The following is a 20,433-nucleotide window of genomic DNA, read 5'->3' as shown; positions in this document are numbered from 1 at the left end:
ATGACCAGGTCGATCGGTTTGTTGTCCTCACATAGGAAAAAGGTGGCTAAAGAGAACAAAAATGGGACGTAATCCACATATGTTTGACTGGATATTTGTTGCTCTGGGCAACCATACCTCCCTCGCCACTCTATGCGTCCGTGGAGGTTCATCATACTGGTGCGCCCACTGTCCGAATGGGCCTTCCATGCTCTTATTGCCACTTTTTTGTTGTTAGTATAACGCCAGCGGTAAAGTCAAGCAATGCTACTGCTAAAGTGATGCCACATTTAACTAATGCCACACTCAGTCTAATGCCACCGATAAATTTAAGCAATGCCATTTAATGTCACTGGATTATTTCAGGGTTAGCTGTTGATTGTGGATGTATTAAATATTTTTCAGCGAAGGCATTCTAATGCTGTTGCACAGCCAGTATACCAACGATGAAACTTGTTACTACCTTCAGATTTTTGCACTGTTAATGCTTATAGATTACACACCTCACTTTCATGAGATAAGTCATTTTTTTGTACAATGTCACCAAAATGCCAAGGCGCTAATGTCATTTTATTTTGGTTAAACTGCACAAAAAATTATGAAGACAAGAGGAAAGGTCGAGAGTGGGCACCTCCTCCTCCGGTTGTTCTCTTGATTCGTTCGATCAAGTTTTTATGTTTGATCAATTATCAAGATTGGGATAGCAATTTTTAGGTCCCCTCGAGTTCAAAATGATAATTACCTTGAAGGTACATGGTTTGCAATTTTTTTATACTGTCATTAGTTAATAATGCTAGTTACCTTCAGACTTTTGTATTTTGTTTAATGCTCTTCCACAGCAAGTATACCAATGCTGAAACTTGTTACCTTTACATTTTGTATTGTTAATGCTTATAGAAATCTTCCAGTGCTAGCTTATGGAAATCTGTTCAGTAAAACCATTGTACTGTACCCTGTAATAAAAAACTACTCTACTGTTGCACTAGCCACTGGATTAGTGTATATTTGTACTATTCGAATGGTGTTGCATTATCGTATGGACATATATAAAGTGTGGCAAGCTTTCCCAGATATGTGCTCAAGAAAACTACTACCTATTTTTCTAAATACTAGACGTTTGGGTACTTTAAATTGAACTACAAAACGTCTTATATTAAGGAACAGAGGGTGTAGAGTTCGCTCAAATTATCCCGGTAAAGCTAGTCACACCTTTGTTAAAATTAATGTTCATTATGTTACCGGAGGAGGTCTGTATGCTTGTCTCTAATGCCTGTCGATTACATACCTGACATCAGGATGTAATGTTAAGTCATTTCTATTTGTACAGTGTCACTGAATTGTCAAGGCGGTGATGGCATTTTATTTTAGTTGAACTGCACAAAATATGCTTAAAAGAAGAGGAAAGGTCAGGAATGGTTCACTTTTTCAGGAAAAAACTATGCATGCCTTCCTGACATCAGCTGATGTTGCCTTATTTATTCCTTCAAACAGGTGGTTAGAAATAGTCTTGCTACCTTTTCCAATTAAGAAATTGGAATGCTTATATTTGTGAGTCTATGCTTCAACTAGTGCCACTTTTATAGTAATCACACTTTCAATATCTATGCAAACAGGGATGCTCGATTTTAGTGGAACTGCACAACAAGTCCAAATGGTTCAACAGTAGGAGCATGTTTTCTTCCAAACCTTTATACCCAATTGGTGGCACTATGATCTGTTCATTACGAAGGTACATGGTTTGATACTATCTTGGTACTCTTTTTGTACTCTCGTTAGATAGTAATATTAGTGGTTTGCATGTGAACTTATTGGCAGGGTGGACCTACATTGGAGGTGTAGGACATGATTCAACGATTGGATGCTCAATTTCAGTTGTATAGATTTCACCTCTTCCATCACTGCGAACATGGATATCCTTGGTCTGATGAAGAATAGGCGCTATATTTCTGCTATGAACTAGCAAATCAATTCAGTATGAAATTGTCCAGGGCAAAACATGACAGTATCAAATTGTCCAGTGCAAAACATGACAGATGCTAAGCGGAAGAGGTGTGTTTGAACCAAAAATACAAGGTGGGGTATATGTTTGCTAGCTAGTTGATATTTGTGTAGACAGATGTCTGTCTGAACCAACAAAGTGACCGCAATTTTTGTGGAACTGCACAAAAGAATAGTATAGTCATTGCATGCAGTGCCATTTGAAAATAGACACAGAAAGACTGGATAGTCACTTCATGGACTGCACAAAAGTAGTACTGTACTATTTATTGGCCAACACTAGGTGCTTCATTCCTTTGGTCTGATCATACAATGGGCATCATTTTGCCTAAGTTAAAGTTTGTATTCCGAAAATAGTCTCGTCGTGTGATCGAGAGAAGACCAAATCATATTCCAATGGATGTTGCTCTGTCATGTCTGGTTCATTCTCATGGTTCCAGCTGTTGGTGAAACCACTTACGTTTGGAAGAGGAATTATAGACTTCACAAACAAATTTGTCTTTCACTCTGTACTGAATGTTGGCCCAGCGAAGCATCCATGTTAGTAGGAAGAATAGATGTTTTTTCTAGATCTTTGCTTTTGGAGCTACATATTTGTATATGATCTGTAAATCATTGAGATGCATTAACATGTTACTAGTTGGTTGTGAATTTCGATTACTAATGTGAACATATTACATAGCCAGGCCTTTGAGTCTCGTGTGAACATTTCGAATGGATCGGCTCTTACTACTGTGAACTGCATGATCCTGATTTCTGTGTTCTCAGTGTTTACAAGTTAATAGCAGTTCCTTATTTCTGTTTGCTCAGTGTTTACAAGTTACTTATCGATCACTAGCTAGCCTACTAATACGCTCCTGGAAGTTTTAGTTGCGACGCAAGATCCAATGGTGGTAGTTTTCTGAATAAAAATGCCTATCTCTGAAGAAACTGACAAGCTGTTCTGCAGAAAATGCCATGCGAATCTGAAGAAACTGCCAGCAAAAACGTTCGCAAATGCCTTATCTCCCAGCGAATGTTCATTAGCTAATGCGATCCTACACGTACACTATCCGACCTACTCGATCCTACACGAATAAATAGCGGATCACGCACGTACTACCTCCTTTCCGGTTTGCAGGGCTCAATTCAAAAATCTCACCAACCAAGGTAGATGATGAGTGGTGGAATCATATTTGACAAGGAGGGAATACCTCATCTGGATGATTCGAGTGCACTCGTTTGACCGTCATGCCGATGTGCGACCCAGCACGGACGGGATGCACCACTGATGAGGCGGGACGGCACCTCAGTTTTTCCAGTTTTCCACGGTAAGCTGGCGTGCTAAGCCATGCCTGCTTATGCATTGAATTCCGAAGGGAGTGCCTACGGTCGAAACGGGGTCCTGTTGATCGGCAGGGGTGTGGCGTACAGCAAAACGGAGGAAACGGACTTGTGTTAGAGCGCTACGATCGAAACGGGGGTCATGTTCATCGGGAGGGGTGTGGCGTACCGCAAAACAGGACTCCACGGGCTACTGTTCATCTCCAGCGTCGACCTCCTCCAGCCTCCATGGGCTACTGTTCATCCACCGTCGACCTTCTCCAGCCTCCACATGCGACTGTTCATCCACGGCGTCTCCCCTCCTGCCTCCACCAGCCACTATTCATCCACGGGCTCATGTTCATCCAGCCTCCACCGCTCCTCCACCGGCTGAAGGAAATATGCCCTAGCGGCAATAATAAAGTTATTATTTTATATTTCCTTATATCATGATAAATGTCTATTATTCATGCTAGAATTCTATTAACCGGAAACTTAGTACATGTGTGAATACATAGACAAAATAAAGTGTCCCTAGTATGCATCTACTTGACTAGTTCGTTTATCAAAGATGGTTATGTTTCCTAACCATAGACATGTGTTATCATTTGATGAACGGGATCACACCAATATGAGAATGATGTGATGGACGAGACCCATTCGTTAGCTTAGCATTATGATCGTTACAGTTTCATTGCTACTGCTTTCTTCATGACTTATACATGTTCATCAGACTATGCATTAGAGACAGTTGCATTCAGGTTAAATAGGGTACCATCTAAATCCGTTGAGACGACATCTTATGAACTGTGGTTTGGCAAGAAACCAAAGTTGTCGTTTCTTAAAGTTTGGGGTTGCGAAGCTTATGTGAAAAGGTTTCATCCTGATAAGCTCAAACCCAAATCGGAGAAATGTGTCTTCATAGGATACCCAAAGGAGACAGTTGGGTACACCTTCTATCACAGATCCGAAGGCAAGACATTCGTTGCTAAGAATGGATCCTTTCTAGAGAAGGAGTTTCTCTCGAAAGAAGTGAGTGGGAGGAAAGTAGAACTTGATGAGGTAACTGTACCTGCTCCCTTATTGGAAAGTAGTTCATCACAGAAATCTGTTCCTGTGACTCCTACACCAATTAGTGAGGAAGTTAATGATGATGATCATGTAACTTCAGATCAAGTTACTACCAAACCTCGTAGGTAAACCAGAGTAAGATCCACACCAGAGTGGTACGGTAATCCTGTTCTGGAGGTCATGTTATTTGACCATGATGAACCTACGAACTATGAGGAAGCGATGATGAGCCCAGATTCCGCGAAATGGCTTGAGGCCATGAAATCTGAGATGAGATCCATATATGAGAACAAAGTATGGACTTTGATTGACTTGCCCAATGATCGGCGAGCCATTGAGATTAAATGGATCTTCAAGAGGAAGATAGACAGTGATAGTAGTGTTACTGTCTACAAAGCTAGAATTGTCGCAAAAAGGTTTTCGACAAGTTCAAGGTGTTGACTACGATGAGAGTTTCTCACTCGTATCTATGCTTAAATCTGTCTGAATCATGTTAGCAATTGCCGCATTTTATGAAATATGGCAAATGGATAAACAAAATTGCATTCCTTAATGGATTTATTAAAGAAGAGTTGTATATGATGCAACCAGAAGGTTTTGTCAATCCTAAAGGTGCTAACAAAATATGCAAGCTCCAGCGATCCATCTATGGACTGGTGCAAGCATCTCGGAGTTGGAATATACGCTTTGATAAGTTGATCAAAGGATATAGTTTTATACAGACTTGCGGTGAAGCCTGTATTTACAAGAAAGTGAGTGGAAGCACTACAGCATTTCTGATAAGTATATGTGAATGACATATTGTTGATCGGAAATAATGTAGAATTATTCTGCAAAGCATAAAGGAGTGTTTGAAAGGAGTTTTTCAAAGAAAGACCTCGGCGAAGCTGCTTTCATATTGAGCATCAAAATCTATAGAGATCGCTTGATATGTTTTTTCACTGAGTACATACCTTAACAAGATTTTGAAGTAGTTCAAAATAGAACAGTCAAAGAAAGAGTTCTTGCCTGTGTTACAAGGTGTGAAATTGAGTAAGACTCAAAGCCTGACCACGGCAGAAGATAGAAAGAGAATGAAAGTCATTCCCTATGCCTTGGCCATAGGTTCTATAAAGTATGCCATACTGTGTACCAGATCTATTGTATACCCTACACTGATTTTGGCAAGGGAGTACAATAGTGATCTAGGAGTAGATCACTAGACAGCGGTCAAAATTATCCTTAGTGGAATAAGGATATGTTTCTCGGTTATCGAAGTGACAAAAGGTTCGTCGTAAAGGGTTATGTCGATGCAAGTTTTGACACTACTCTAGATGACTCTAAGTCTCGGTCTAGATTCATATTGAAAGTGGGAGCAATTAGCTAGAGTAGCTCCGTGAGAGCATTGTAGACATAGAAATTTGCAAAATACTTACGGATCTGAATGTGACAGACCCGTTGACTAAAATTATCTCACAAGCAAAACATGATCACACCTTAGTACTCTTTGGGTGTTAATCACATAGCGATGTGAACTAGATTACTGACTCTAGTAAACCCTTTGGGTGTTGGTCACATGACGATGTGAACTATGGGTGTTAATCACATGGTGATGTGAACTATTGATGTTAAATCACATGGCGATGTGAACTAGATTATTGACTCTAGTGCAAGTGGGAGAATGAAGGAAATATGCCCTAGAGGCAGTAATAAAGTTATTATTTATTTCCTTATATCATGATAAATGTTTATTATTCATGCTAGAATTGTATTAACCGGAAACATGATACATGTGTGAATACATAGACAAACAGTGTGTCACTAGTATGCCTCTACTTGACTAGCTCGTTAATCAAAGATGGTTATGTTTCCTAGCCATAGACATGAGTTGTCATTTGATTAATAGGATCACCTCATTAGGAGAATGACGTGATTGACTTGACCCATTCCGTTAGCTTAGCACCCGATCGTTTAGTATGTTGCTATTGCTTTCTTCATGACTTATACATGTTCCTATGACTATGAGATTATGCAACTCCCGTTTACCGGAGGAACACTTTGTGTGCTACCAAACGTCACAACGTAAATGGGTGATTATAAAGGTGCTCTACAGGTGTCTCCAAAGGTACTTGTTGGGTTGGCGTATTTCGAGATTAGGATTTGTCACTCCGATTGTCGGAGAGGTATCTCTGGGCCCACTCGGTAATGCACATCACTATAAGCCTTGCAAGCATTGTGACTAATGAGTTAGTTGCGGGATGATGTATTACGGAACGAGTAAAGAGACTTGCCAGTAACGAGATTGAACTAGGTATCGAGATACCGACGATCGAATCTCGGGCAAGTAACATACGGATGACAAAGGGAACAACGTATGTTGTTATGCGGTTTGACCGATAAAGATCTTCGTAGAATATGTAGGAACCAATATGAGCATCCAGGTTCTGCTATTGGTTATTGACCGGAGAGGTGTCTCGGTCATGTCTACATAGTTCTCGAACCCGTAGGGTCCGCACGCTTAACGTTACGATGATAGTTATATTATGAGTTTATATGTTTTGATGTACTGAAGGTTGTTCGGAGTCCCGGATGTGATCACGGACATGACGAGGAGTCTCAAAATGGTCGAGACGTAAAGATTGATATATTGGACGACTATATTCGGACACCGGAAGTGTTCCGGAGAAGTTTCGGATAAAACCGGAGTGCCGGAGGGGTTACCGGAACCCCCCGGGGAAGTATTGGGCCTTAGTGGGCCTTGAGGGGAGAGAGAGGGCAGCAGCCAGGAGGTGGCGCGCCCCCTCCCATGAGGAGTCCTAATTGTACTAGGGGAGGGGGGCGCAGCCCCTCTTTCCCTCTCCCTCACCCTCTCTTTCCTCCCCCCCCCCCCTCTCTTCCTAGTTGGACTAGGAAAGGGGAGTCCTACTCCTACTAGGAGGAGGACTCCCCCCCTCTCCTTGGCGCGGCCAAGGCAGCCGGCCTCCCCCTTGCTCCTTTATATACGAGGGCAGGGGGGCACCTCTACACAAAAGTTGATATACGATATTTTAGCTGTGTGCGGTGCCCCCCTCCACCATATTACACCTCGATAATATCGTTGCGGAGCTTAGGCGAAGCCCTGCGTCGGTAGAACACTCGGCTGGATCGGAGTTCGAGGGACGTCATCGAGCTAAACGTGTGCTGAACTCGGAGGTGTCGTGCGTTCGGTACTTGATCGGTCGGATCGTGAAGACGTACGACTACATCAACCGCGTTGTGATAACGCTTCCGCTGTCGGTCTACGAGGGTACGTGGACAACACTCTCCCCTCTTGTTGCTATGCATCACCATGATCTTGCGTGTGCGTAGGAAATTTTTGAAATTACTACGTTACCCAACAGTGGCATCCGAGCCTGGTTTTATGCGTTGATGCTATGCACGAGTAGAACACAAGTGAGTTGTGGGCGACATAAGTCATACTGCTTACCAGCATGTCATACTTTGGTTCGGCGGTATTGTGAGATGAAGCGGCCCGGACCGACATTACGCGTACGCTTACGCGAGACTGGTTTCACCGTTGCGAGCACTCGTTGCTTAAAGGTGACTGGCGGGTGTCTGTCTCTCTCACTTTAGTTGAACCGAGTGTGGCTATGCCCGGTCCTTGCGAAGGTTAAAACAGCACCAACTTGACAAACTATCGTTGTGGTTTTGATGCGTAGGTAAGAACGGTTCTTGCTAAGCCCGTAGCAGCCACGTAAAACTTGCAACAACAAAGTAGAGGACGTCTAACTTGTTTTTGCAGGGCATGTTGTGAAGTGATATGGTCAAGACATGATGCTATATTTTATTGTATGAGATGATCATGTTTTGTAACCGAGTTATCGGCAACTGGCAGGAGCCATATGGTTGTCGCTTTATTGTATGAAATGCAATCGCCATGTAATTGTTTTACTTTATCACTAAGCGGTAGCGATAGTCGTAAAAGCAATAAGTTGGCGAGACGACAACGATACTACGATGGAGATCAAGGTGCCGCGCCGGTGACGATGGTGATCATGACGGTGCTTCGGAGATGGAGATCACAAGCACAAGATGATGATGGCCATATCATATCACTTATATTGATTGCATGTGATGTTAATCTTTTATGCATCTTATCTTGCTTTGATTGACGGTAGCATTATAAGATGATCTCTCACTAAAATTTCAAGATAAAAGTGTTCTCCCTGAGTATGCACCGTTGCGAAAGTTCTTCGTGCTGAGACACCACGTGATGATCGGGTGTGATAGGCTCTACGTTCAAATACAACGGGTGCAAAACAGTTGCACACGCGGAATACTCAGGTTAAACTTGACGAGCCTAGCATATGCAGATATGGCCTCGGAACACGGAGACCGAAAGGTCGAGCATGAATCATATAGTAGATATGATCAACATAGTGATGTTCACCGTTGAAACTACACCATCTCACGTGATGATCGGACATGGTTTAGTTGATATGGATCACGTGATCACTTAGAGGATTAGAGGGATGTCTATCTAAGTGGGAGTTCTTAAGTAATATGATTAATTGAACTTAAATTTATCATGAACTTAGTCCTGATAGTATTTTTGCAAATTATGTTGTAGATCAATAGCTCGCGTTGTTGCTTCCCTGTGTTTATTTTTGATATGTTCCGAGAGAAAATTATGTTGAAAGATGTTAGTAGCAAACACTACTAGAAAAAGGGCTATAAATGGGATTGACACTAATGGCGCACCAGACAAGCGGTGCGCCATTAGTATATACTAATGACGCACCACCTTCTGATACGCCATTAGAGTTGAAACTACTAATGGCGCACCTGGCGCAGGGTGCGCCATTAGTATCAAAAAAAATTTAACTAGTGCGCCTGTCCAAACATACTAATGGCGCATCCAGACACAGTGCGCCATTACTAGTTGTAACTAGTAATGGCGCCCCTCGCCCAGGGTGCGCAATTAGTATCAAAAAAAGTTTTTTTTTAACTAGTGCGCCTGTCCAAACATACTAATGGCGCATCCGGACACAGTGCGCCATTACTAGTTGTAACTAGTAATGGCGCACCCTGGGTGCGCCATTAGTATCAAAAAAAAAATTTTACTAGTGCGCCTGTCCAAACATACTAATGGCGCATCCAGACACAGTGCGCCATTACTAGTTCTAACTAGTAATGGCGCACCTGGCCCTGGGTGCGCCATTAGTATCAAAAAAAAAATTTAACTAGTGCGCCTGTCCAAACATACTACTGGCGCACCACCAGAAGGTGCGCCATTAGTAATCTGGATTACTAATGGCGCATTTAGAGTTGGTGCGCCATTAGTAAGTGGGCAGCAACAAGATATTCTGGACAACCTCTCCTACCCACACTCACTTTCTCCCCACTTCATTCTCTCCACCTCCTCCTTGTCTCGGGTGCCTCCTCTTTTTCACCTCATTTCCACCATAGATTCATTCAATTTAAGTGGTTAAATTACCTTGTTTTGATAGGTAAGTAAGGGGGGAAGCTATATTTATGTTGTTCTCCCTACAACAATGTGCACATGCACTTTTTATGGCCTAGCTAGATCTATGTATGTTCGTGGTGTTGCATATGTTTGTGGTGTTGCATATGTGTTTGTGTTTGGAGGTGTACCGGTATTTGAAATGCGATAGTTGCCAATATTTTGCCGGAATGTTGATTCATTTCCGTTTCGGCGAGAATTTTGGCATTAAGCATTCTTTTTGGTCCTATTTTTAGGGAAAGTCATGCCAAATTTTTTCTTGGTTCTAAAATATTGTTTTGCTCTACCCCGCAGGCGACCATGGTCTGCATGATGACCGAAGGCATCGTGAATAGGTTTTTGAGGTCCGCGAAGGCCGAGATGCTTCAAAAGAACGAGACGGAGATAAGATGTCCGTGTCGAAGATGCAAGCTGAAGAGCCTTATTGCGGACCCGGAATCCTGGCAGGTGCGGGACCACCTGCTCTTGCGTGGTTTCATGGATGGCTATCGGTGGCAAGGTGATGAAGATGACTACGAAGTCGTCCATGGGGGCCGGGCAAGAAATGAGGAAGAGCAGCAAGACAACCACCGCGGCTCGGGCGGGCGAGAAGACGAAGAATCCCCAGGAGATGATCACGACGGTGATGCTGTACACAGTCATCATGTAGAAGATGCAGGACATGATGATGAGGAAGATGCCGGAGCAGACGACGGGCATGATCATGAAGGTGATGATGCCGGCGGAGCAGACGATGCTGGACCATCGATGGGCTGGGTGCAGGACCCTCATATTCAAGAGCTGCTTCTCAAGCAGACAGATAACGCAAGAGCTGCCGCCCGAGAGAAATCCAAGATGGATCAACTTGAGTTAGACGCGGTTACTCCATTGTATGAAGGATGCAGGCCCGAGGATACCCGCCTGAAAGTAACGCTCATGGCTCTAGAGATGAAGGTAAAACACAAAATGACCGACGCATGCTTCGACGAGAACATGTCATTCTGGCACGAACGTCTTCCCAAGGGGAACAAGTGCCCGACCAGTTTGGAGGAGGCGAAGAAAATCGTGTGTCCTCTGGATTTACCGCAAGTGAAATACCATGTGTGCATGAACAATTGCATCATTTATCGGGACGACCACGCGGAGTCTACCATATGTCCGGTGTGCGGCGTCACTCGATACAAGAAGAGGAAGAAAGCTCCTCGAAAAGTGGTGTGGTACTTTCCGATCACTCGTCGTCTGCAGCGGTATTTCGCGGACCTTAAGGTAGCAAAGCTCCTGCGTTGGCACGCGGATAGGGAGGAGAAGAAGCGAGAAGATGACGCAAATGATCCGGAGATAGATAAAAAAGACAAGATGCTGAGTCACCCTAAGGATGCGAGCCAGTGGCAAGCGTTGAACTTCGAAGACCTAGAATTTGGGAATGATCCAAGGAACATCATGCTGGGCGCGAGCACCAATGGAGTCAATCCGTTTGGCATCCAGAGAAGCACACATAGCACCTGGCCTGTGTTTGTGTGGATGTACAACCTTCCCCCCTGGTTGTGCAAGAAGAGGAAGTACATTCACATGAGTATGCTAATTGAAGGACCGAAACAACCAGGGAACGACATCAATCTGTATCTGGGGCTGCTGAAAGAGGAGCTTGACACGCTGTGGAAAACGACAGCCAATACGTGGGACGCCGCAGAGAAAGAATAGTTCCCTATGAGAGCCGCGTTGCTCACGACGGTGCACGACTATCTCGGTTACGGATATGTCGCGGGGCAGGTGGTCCACGGATTTTCTGGATGCGTAAGGTGCATGGATGACACAACGTATCGCCAGCTAGATAGAGATCCCGGGTCTTCGAAAACCGTGTTCATGGGACATCGAAGGTGGCTTCGCGACGATGACCCGTGGAGAAAACGCAAGGATCTATTCAATGGTGAAACCGAACCCCGAGGACGCCCGCGTACGAGGAGCGGCGAGGAAATAGACGAGCTGTTGAAAAATTGGAAAGACTGCCCACTGCCGGGAAAGAAGCAAAAGGCAGCAGAGCCGGGAAAGAAGCGAAAGGCGCCAGAGCCGCTGCTGAAGGTATGGAAAACGAGGTCTGTTTTCTGGGACTTGCCGTACTGGAAGATCCACCGTGTGCCTCACAGCCTTGATGTCATGCATATCACGAAGAACGTGTGCGAGAGTCTGCTTGGTACCCTGCTCAACATGCCAGAGAGGACCAAAGATGGGCCGAAAGCAAGGGCAGACTTGAAATCAATGGGCATCAGGCAGGAGCTTCACGCTATATATGATGATGATGATGATGATGATGATGATGAGGAGGCGAAGCAGGACACGGAAAGTCGTCGCAAAGGCAAAAAGGCCAAGAAGACCGGAAATGACTACCCTCCCGCGTGCTTCACTCTAAGTCAGGAGGAGATCGAGCAGTTTTTCACCTGCCTCGTAGGAGTAAAACTTCCTTACGGTTACGCGGGGAAGATAAGCAGATACCTAGACCTAGCGAAGCTGAAGTTCAGCGGGATGAAGTCTCACGACTGTCACGTGCTGATGACGCAGATACTTCCAGTTGCAATCCGTGGGATCATGGACGCGCACGTTCGTGAAACGCTATTTGGCCTATGCAACTTTTTCGACGTCATCTCTCGGAAGTCTGTTGGCGTGAGGCAACTCAGAAGGCTACAGGAAGAGATCGTGGTGATACTATGCGAGCTTGAGATGTACTTCCCACCCGCATTCTTCGACGTTATGGTGCATCTGCTGGTCCATATCGTGGACGATATCATCCAACTCGGGCCGACGTTCCTGCACAGCATGATGCCGTTCGAAAGGATGAATGGTGTCATCAAAGGATACGTTCGCAACATGTCACGTCCAGAGGGAAGCATAGCCAGGGGCTTTCTGACCGAAGAGTGCATCTCCTACTGCACGAATTATCTAGGCATCGAGAACCCCGTTGGTCTGCCCGTCAACAGGCACCTCGGCAGGCTCGCTGGATGGGGTCACCGTGAGGGTCGCCGCGAAATGCATGTCGACTTCGAGGGTCGACTCGCCGACTTTGAAAGAGCAAACCTAGTCGCGCTACAACACATAGACGTGGTCGATCCTTGGGTGGTAGAGCACAAAACCTTTATTAAGAAGACGTACAATGACCGAGGCCAACAGAGGACGGACGGAGATATACTCAAAGAGCACAACTCATGTTTCACGCGTTGGTTCAAGCAGAAGCTTCTGTCGTACCCTTTACATGAGGATTCTTCCGCGGAAGAACAACTCATATTCGCCTTGTCACAGGGCGCCGAGCACAACCTGATGACCTATGAGGCATACGATATCAACGGCTACACATTCTACACCGAGGCCAAGGACATGAAGAGCGATGGTTTTCAGAACTCCGGGGTAACGATGGAATCCTACACCGGTAACGACAAGGACAGATACTACGGAAGGATCGAGGAGATCTGGGAGCTGAGCTACGCTGGAGAGAAGGTCCCGATGTTCCGCGTCAGATGGGCCAAGAGCGTCCTAAAAGAAGACCGGTATTTCACCACCATGGTTATACCCGAAGCCAAATCCAAGACCGCAGGCGCAAACGTCACCGCGAAAAATGAGCCATGGGTACTGGCTTCCCAAGTGGACCAATGCTTCTTCATTACCGACCCGTCAAAGCCCAGTCGTGTTGTCGTGAGGAGAGGCAAAAGGAAGATCATCGGAATGGATGGAGTAGCCAATGAGCAAGACTTCGACAAGTACGGCGACCCGAGAATCGAACATGACGACGATGATGAAGTAGCAGCATACACCACAAGAAGAAGCAGGACCACCCTACCCAAAGGACGTCCGTTCCACAGAAGAACTCCATTTGCGAAAAAGAAGGGCAAGAAGATTGTGAACAGATAGCTAGCTAAGATCGATTGTATTTAAATCGTAGCCTTCATTTCTCGATTGTATTTCATGGGCACTTTTTGAACTATCATGAATATTTTTAAATTTCATGGACACTCGATCTCGATCCCCCTCCATCTCGATCGCTAGCTATCCCACCTCGCCAGATCCGGTCCCCCTCGCCGCCGAGCACCCCCCGGTCCACCGGCCCCCCGCACCCCGCGCACCCTCCCCCGCTCCACCGGCATTACTGTTTGATGATATTTTTTAAAAAATTATTACTGTCTTATAAAAAATATTACTGTTATGATTTAAACAAGTTTGAACATATTTAAACACAAATAAATATCAAACAGCATTTTAAATGCATAAAAAAATTGTGGAGCCTGGGAATCGAACCCAGGACCTCCTGGTGTGAGAACTGGCTGCTGACCAGTCGAGCTAGTAGAGGGAACTTGGTGTGGATCAGGTAAGGTGGAAGATAACCTGTTGGCTCGAGCAGAAATCAAAAAAAAATACTAATGGCGCACCAGGGTGAGGTGCGCCATTAGTATGGATGTACTTATGGCGCACCAGGGTGAGGTGCGCCATTAGTATGGATGTACCTGTTGGAAGATAACCTATCCCCTCTCTCTCCCTCGCCCTCGCCCTCGATCCCCTTCCCCTCTCCTCTCCCGACGCCGCTGCCCCGCCGCCTCGACGCCGCCCCGTCGTCCTCGTCTCCGCCCCGACGCCGCTGGCCCTTCCCCTCTCCTCTCCCGACGCCGCTGCCCCGACCTCCTCCTCGCCCCTCGACGTCGCCCTCGATCCCCTTCCCCTCTCCTCTCCCGACGCCGCCGCCCCGTCGTCCTCGTCCTCGCCCTCCTCCTCGTCCGCGCCACCGCCGCGCCGCTCCGACCTCCTCCTTGTCCCCTCCGGCCTCCTCCGCCTCCTCAGGTACTGCCCCCACCTCTCCCTCCCCCTCCGGCCTCCTCCTTCCCCTTTGTAAATTTTAGGGTGTAGGGTTTGCAAATTTTAGGGTTAGGGCAGTAAATTTTAGGGCAAATCTAGCACAGTTAGCAAAGTTAGAAATCTTTTAGGAAATTAGGGTAGTAGAAAAAACAGTAGCAATTTAAAAAAACAGTACCAAAAAAATTAGGTATAAAAACAGTAGCAAATAAAAAATATTAGCAAATATAGCTAGGGTAATTTTGTTTAGGTATAAAAAAGAGTAGCAATTTCAAAAGAATAGTAGCAATTTTAAAAACAGTAGCAAAAAAAGTTAGGTATAAAAACAGTAGCAAATAAAAAAAGAGTAGCGAATATAGCTAGGGAAATTTTGTTTAGGTAGAAAAACAGTAGCAAATAAAAAAAGCAGTAGCAAATTAAAAAAACAGTAGCAAAAAATTAGGTATAAAAACAGTAGCAAATATAGCTAGGGCAATTTTGTTTAGGTATAAAAAACAGTAGCTACAATTTGTAAAAAGCATGAGCAACTGATCTGATTCATCTCATCCTCTCTCGATCTGCAGGATACAAGTGGAACAAGGCAGGGGCGTAGGTGCTTGCTACTCAGGCACGGCGGCAGAGCCAAGCACACCCTCCTCTCCCAAGGTACCAACCCCTCTTCCTCTCCCCCTGTATATACTGCTGTCCAGTACATTTTTTTGCTCAATTTGCTGCTGTCCAGTACATCTTGTTAAAATTGCTGCTGACCAGTACATCTTTGCAATATATGGTGATGTGTACCATTCTTGATAGGATGTATCAATTGTAGTAGATGATCAAGAAGATGTATAGAAAAGAAAAATGATGGTTAGGGTGGTGGCCTAGTTGTATAGGATGGTTAGGGTGGTGGCCTAGTTCTTTGGGCTGTCTTTGGCTGTACTTAGAATAATCCGCAGTTCAAAAAAATACCATGTCAAGTGTTCTTTCTCTGAGATGTTATTAAATAGACATTGAGAAAAAAAATGGAACTAAGTTACCTGGAATGATCATATTGGCCAACTATCTTGAAGTAGAGTATTCATATTGGCGAGCTAGCAAGTATATATGATTGGTTCCCTCTTTGCTTTACTTGGTTCAAATTTCAAACTCTGCGTCTTTTTAGTGACAAATCCCAATACGAAAGGCGGAGCGTGCATGCATATTCAGCTCATTACACTTATTCATTGTGGTTGGGGAGTTTTCAAGTGTATATGATGTGTTTACTCTTAGCAGAAATCATTGATAGTTTTATTAATACATCACTTTAACATTGGTATCAGAGAGAAAATACAACTAGGCCACCACCCAACAGTGAGAAATCTGCAATTCTCAGAAAGTAATGGTGGAGATTTTTATTCTTCTAGCCAGCGTAGCTCGAAACTTCCAACTAGGCCACCACCCAACAGTGAGAAATCTGCAATTCTCAGAAAGTAATGGTCAAGAAGATGTATAGGATGTATCGGAGAGAAAAACTTCCAGCGTAGCTCGAAACTTTTTCAATCTTCAATTCTTTGCATACATTGGCACAAACCCGACGTTCGTGAAACATCTCGGATGCCACCACCAGTAACCTGCGCGTCCCTGCTACTGCTACCTGCAGATTGCACAAGTCAATTCTCTGTTTTATTTGCTTTAACATAACGGAATAACTAATGGTGGCTGCCAAATGATGACAGACTAAGTTTCTGATTTATTTTGTTATAGAAGTGTAGATTCATTGGTAGCAATTGTTTTCAGTGTCTCATGTTGCTTGTAGTGTTTTGTCCAAAATGTTGAATGATACTGCTTGGAGATGCATATATTGTTTCACCTCTTCACATGCCAATGTATTTTCCATGTTGTGATGGAGGCCTTTTTTGCCTTGTCCACCCGAGAGGCCCATGAGTTTGCCGGAATGTCGATTAACTTCCATTCCGGCAAATTCGGGTACTCCATATGTCCTATTTTCAGCAAAGGTCATGCTGAAATTTTCCGTGAATTTTAGCATGACTTTGCTAAAAATAGGACATATGGGGTACTTGTGACTAATGCATGGGCCGGGGTATCTTAGTAGGTAATTAAGTAGGATCAAGTGCCCCGGCATACTTGTGACTAATGCATGGCTTTTAGGGTGCCTCGGTGTCGATAAAAACCGAAATGATGAAAGCTTAGGCTTTTAGGGTGCCTCGGCGTCGAAAAACCCTCAATGATAAAAGCTTAGCTTTTAGGATGCCTCGGTGTCGACAAACCCTAAATGATGAGACCATGATCTTGTTCCTTGACAATAACCAACTTTTTGACCAAACTTTGTTCCTATTTAGAGAGAAACATGGCCAACAACGATGAGGCCGGGGGTTCGAGCGTCAAGCCATTCTGGAAGCTGTCCCAGGAGATGGAGGAACAACCTCACTTGTATGAGGACGCCGCCTTCCCCACCGATCCTGAGACCACTGATGGTACCGCCGAGGATGACCCCACTGATGCCACCACTGATGGTGCCGCCGAGGATGCCACCACTGATGATGGCGGCGCACGCACAGATGGCAGCCAACCGAAGAGGCAACGGAAGGACCGGCGCCCGACCGTGCTCCGCACCCTCAAGGAGGAAGTTACTGAAGTGGACTCCGACGGGAATCCAACGGCGCCCGAACGAATAGTCAAGGGGTACTCGCTTCAGCTCGGGTGCATTCTCCGGAGCACCGTCTCGATCAACACCGAGAACCTGAGGCATCCTGACCGAGGGAATTTGCGCAACCTCCTCTTCACGACGCTGCACGAACGATACAAGTTCCCCGCTGAATTTGAAAACACAAGCCTCAAAGGGAATAAAGTGAACAATGCTGCCCTCACGAAGATGAGCAAGGCCCTGTCTACTTGGAAAAGCAATGTGAAGAGAATGATCGAGAAAGGTGAGAGTTATGAGAAGATCAAGGAGAAAAATCCTTCGATCACCGAAGATGACTACAACGACTTCAAGATCAATTGCTCGAGCACCGCAAACTCCGAATCAAGTAAGTGGGGGAAAGAAATGCGGGAGCTGAACTTAGGGGAACACACACTCGGTCCCGGCGGTTACAGAGTGGTGGAGCCTATATGGGACAAGGAGGAGGCGGACCGTGCCGAGCAAGGCCTACCACCCCTCTTCGATAAATACGGTGACAAGCAGACCAGGAACTTTGTCAGGGCCCGATACAAGAAGGACCCGAAAACAAAGGAGCTTACCACGGATCCGAAGACCAGGGCGCTTGAGCTTGCTCCATATGGTTGCATTCTAATTAATGAAGCCAAATTTCTAAATGGTTCACATTCCTTCCGCAGGCGACTGAAAGCAGTAGCGCGGGGTCGACTAAGAGCAACCCTTGGGACACCACTCTAAATAGGGCGTTGAATGTAATGAAGAACAAGGATAAGCTCAGTAAGCCGACGTCAGCTGGTCGTGTGGCCGGCAAAGGCTTGTCGACAAAATGGTCGTCATACTATGACACTGCTGGGCGAAAGGAGAAAAAGACCAGCTCGGAAAGCCAGGCGCGCGAGGTTCAAGAACTCAGGGCACAGGTGGCGCGGATTCCGGAGATTGTCCAAGAGCAAGTGCAACAACAACTCGGAGCGACGATCACCGCCATTGTGCCTACCTTGATCCAGGGGATTAGTGCATGGATTGCGGGCGGCCAACAGGGGCCGCCCCCGATTCCTAGCTTCACGGCCAGCAACTCGCAGAACGTGATGGCGGGGCCATTGGTGTCTCCGGCGGAGGCGGCATTGGTGTCTCCGACGCCAGCACGGGAGCTTAATGCACCTGGGTGTACGCCGGCCGGCACCTCTGCAGCAAGCGGCCCCTCCGTCAACTGCACGCCCGCCGTTGGCGGTGCCTCGACATTAGCCGAGCTCGACGCCATCATCACGGTAACTAATTAAGCCTCTCTCGGCCGAGGACTTCATCTCCTTGCCTTTGACTGGGCATCCCTAACGCCCTACATGTTTTCGCAGGGCGCCGCCGATGTTCCGTGCACTCTCCAGCACTTCGTGAACAACGAGTTGGTCGATGTCGCCAAGGGCAAAATCGTTCAACCGGGCAACCCCTTGTTCCACGGTACCCAGATGCCACCCAACTTGTTTAGGGTTCAACTGGTTCGGGTGCTGCCAGGCTGCGACGAGGTGTTACCTCCGATTCGACCCATCGGGGCCGACGATGATGACATGATGAACCTCAGCGCCTGCCTGAGCTGGCCCCTGCTTTGGCCAAAGAGCCAGATTCGTTTGGGGGCGGGGGACACCACCCCCAAGACAACACCGCCAGTCGTGCCGGCGCCAAGTCGGCCCCATGGCAAGACCGCCGCAACGGTGCCGGACATCCCTATGCCACTGGATCCAAACATGCATATGGCACAGGATCAGAACGACGACGACGACGATACATTTGCCAACGTCGATCAGTACTTTGCCAATCATGGGGACGGTGGCGACTTCATGGGGCCTCCTTCTCAAGAACCCAACCCAACAAAAGATGTGTGCGATCTAGCTGGTACCGCGGAGAAGCCAAGTTGCAACAGGCGTCGTCTCAGTTCAGCTCTCAGGAGACGCCTCCAGCTGCCGACTTCACCGAGCCTCAGATAGGCGAGGTGCCAAATATGATCAGCCCCAACACACTCAAGAAGGCGGTCTGTGAGCAGAACTCGGTCCCATTACAGGAGATCAAGAAGAAGGCACGCAAAAGAAAGACTAACAAGGGTGCGGGCCAGCTGGCACCGAGTACGATCCGTGCTCAGGACGGGCCACCTTCAACTGCGGATATCTCGAGGAGGGTGCATGTGGCGGGTAGGCCAATGCTACCGAGAAATATGCTCGATGCTGCAACCGGTGCTATGCGGAGTCTGCATGACAGTGTTCTTTCTTTGGAGAAGCGGCGTCTCCGAGATAAGGATGTGGCATACCCGGTTTTCGCGGCCAAGGTGCCAGAGGGCAAGGGCTTTGTGGATAACTCCATCGGGGGTACGATCGTCCTGCGGTTTGATGACATCCACACTATGTTGAACCTTCATCCGCTGCACTACACCTTCGTTCGGCTATTTTCGCTGAGTATGGAGATGCGGATCATTCGCGACAAGACCCCGGACATCGTGATAGTCGACCCCTTCTACATGCGTGCCAAGATCTTGGGCAGCGCTGGGGACCAGCAAGTCGCGAGTTCTTACCTCGAAGGCGTCATTCTGGCAAACCAAGATAAGGATAACTTCCTCGTGCCTTACTTTCCCGAGTAAGTCCTCCCCTCAACCGCCCCGTAACATATGAATTCTTAGATTTCGATCGTTTTTCTTTTAACATTCCGTGTTTTCTGCAGTGACACACATTGCATGCTCATCCTCCTAAGCCCCAAATATTCCATGGCCACGTATTTCGACCCGGACCGCCAGTCGAACGTAGACTACACAAATGTCAAGAAGGTTCTTGATGATGTTCTCCCCGGCTACGTCAAATCTGGAGGCACCTTCACTAGGCCTATTCGTAAGTACGGCAAGCACGTGTTCTCCCACAATACGACGTTCTGCTGCGTCAAGCAGCCGCCTGGCGGTCAGAAGGGTGCCTACTACGCCATCCATCACATGCGGGCGATCGTACGGGACCATCATCAACTACTGCTACCGAGTAGACTCAAAGATTGGGCCGCGAGCGTGTCGGCAATCCAGGACGCGGACATCAGACAAGAATTCTTTCGCATCCAGTCGGAGTTTGCGGAAATCATCCATCAAGATGTCCTTCGTACCTCGGGGCAGTTCTACCTCAGAAATCAACCGTCC

This window comes from Aegilops tauschii, chromosome 7 (genome assembly GCF_002575655.3).
Source record: "Aegilops tauschii subsp. strangulata cultivar AL8/78 chromosome 7, Aet v6.0, whole genome shotgun sequence".
NCBI lineage: Eukaryota > Viridiplantae > Streptophyta > Magnoliopsida > Poales > Poaceae > Aegilops > Aegilops tauschii.
Note: the sequence above shows the minus strand (reverse complement) of the source record.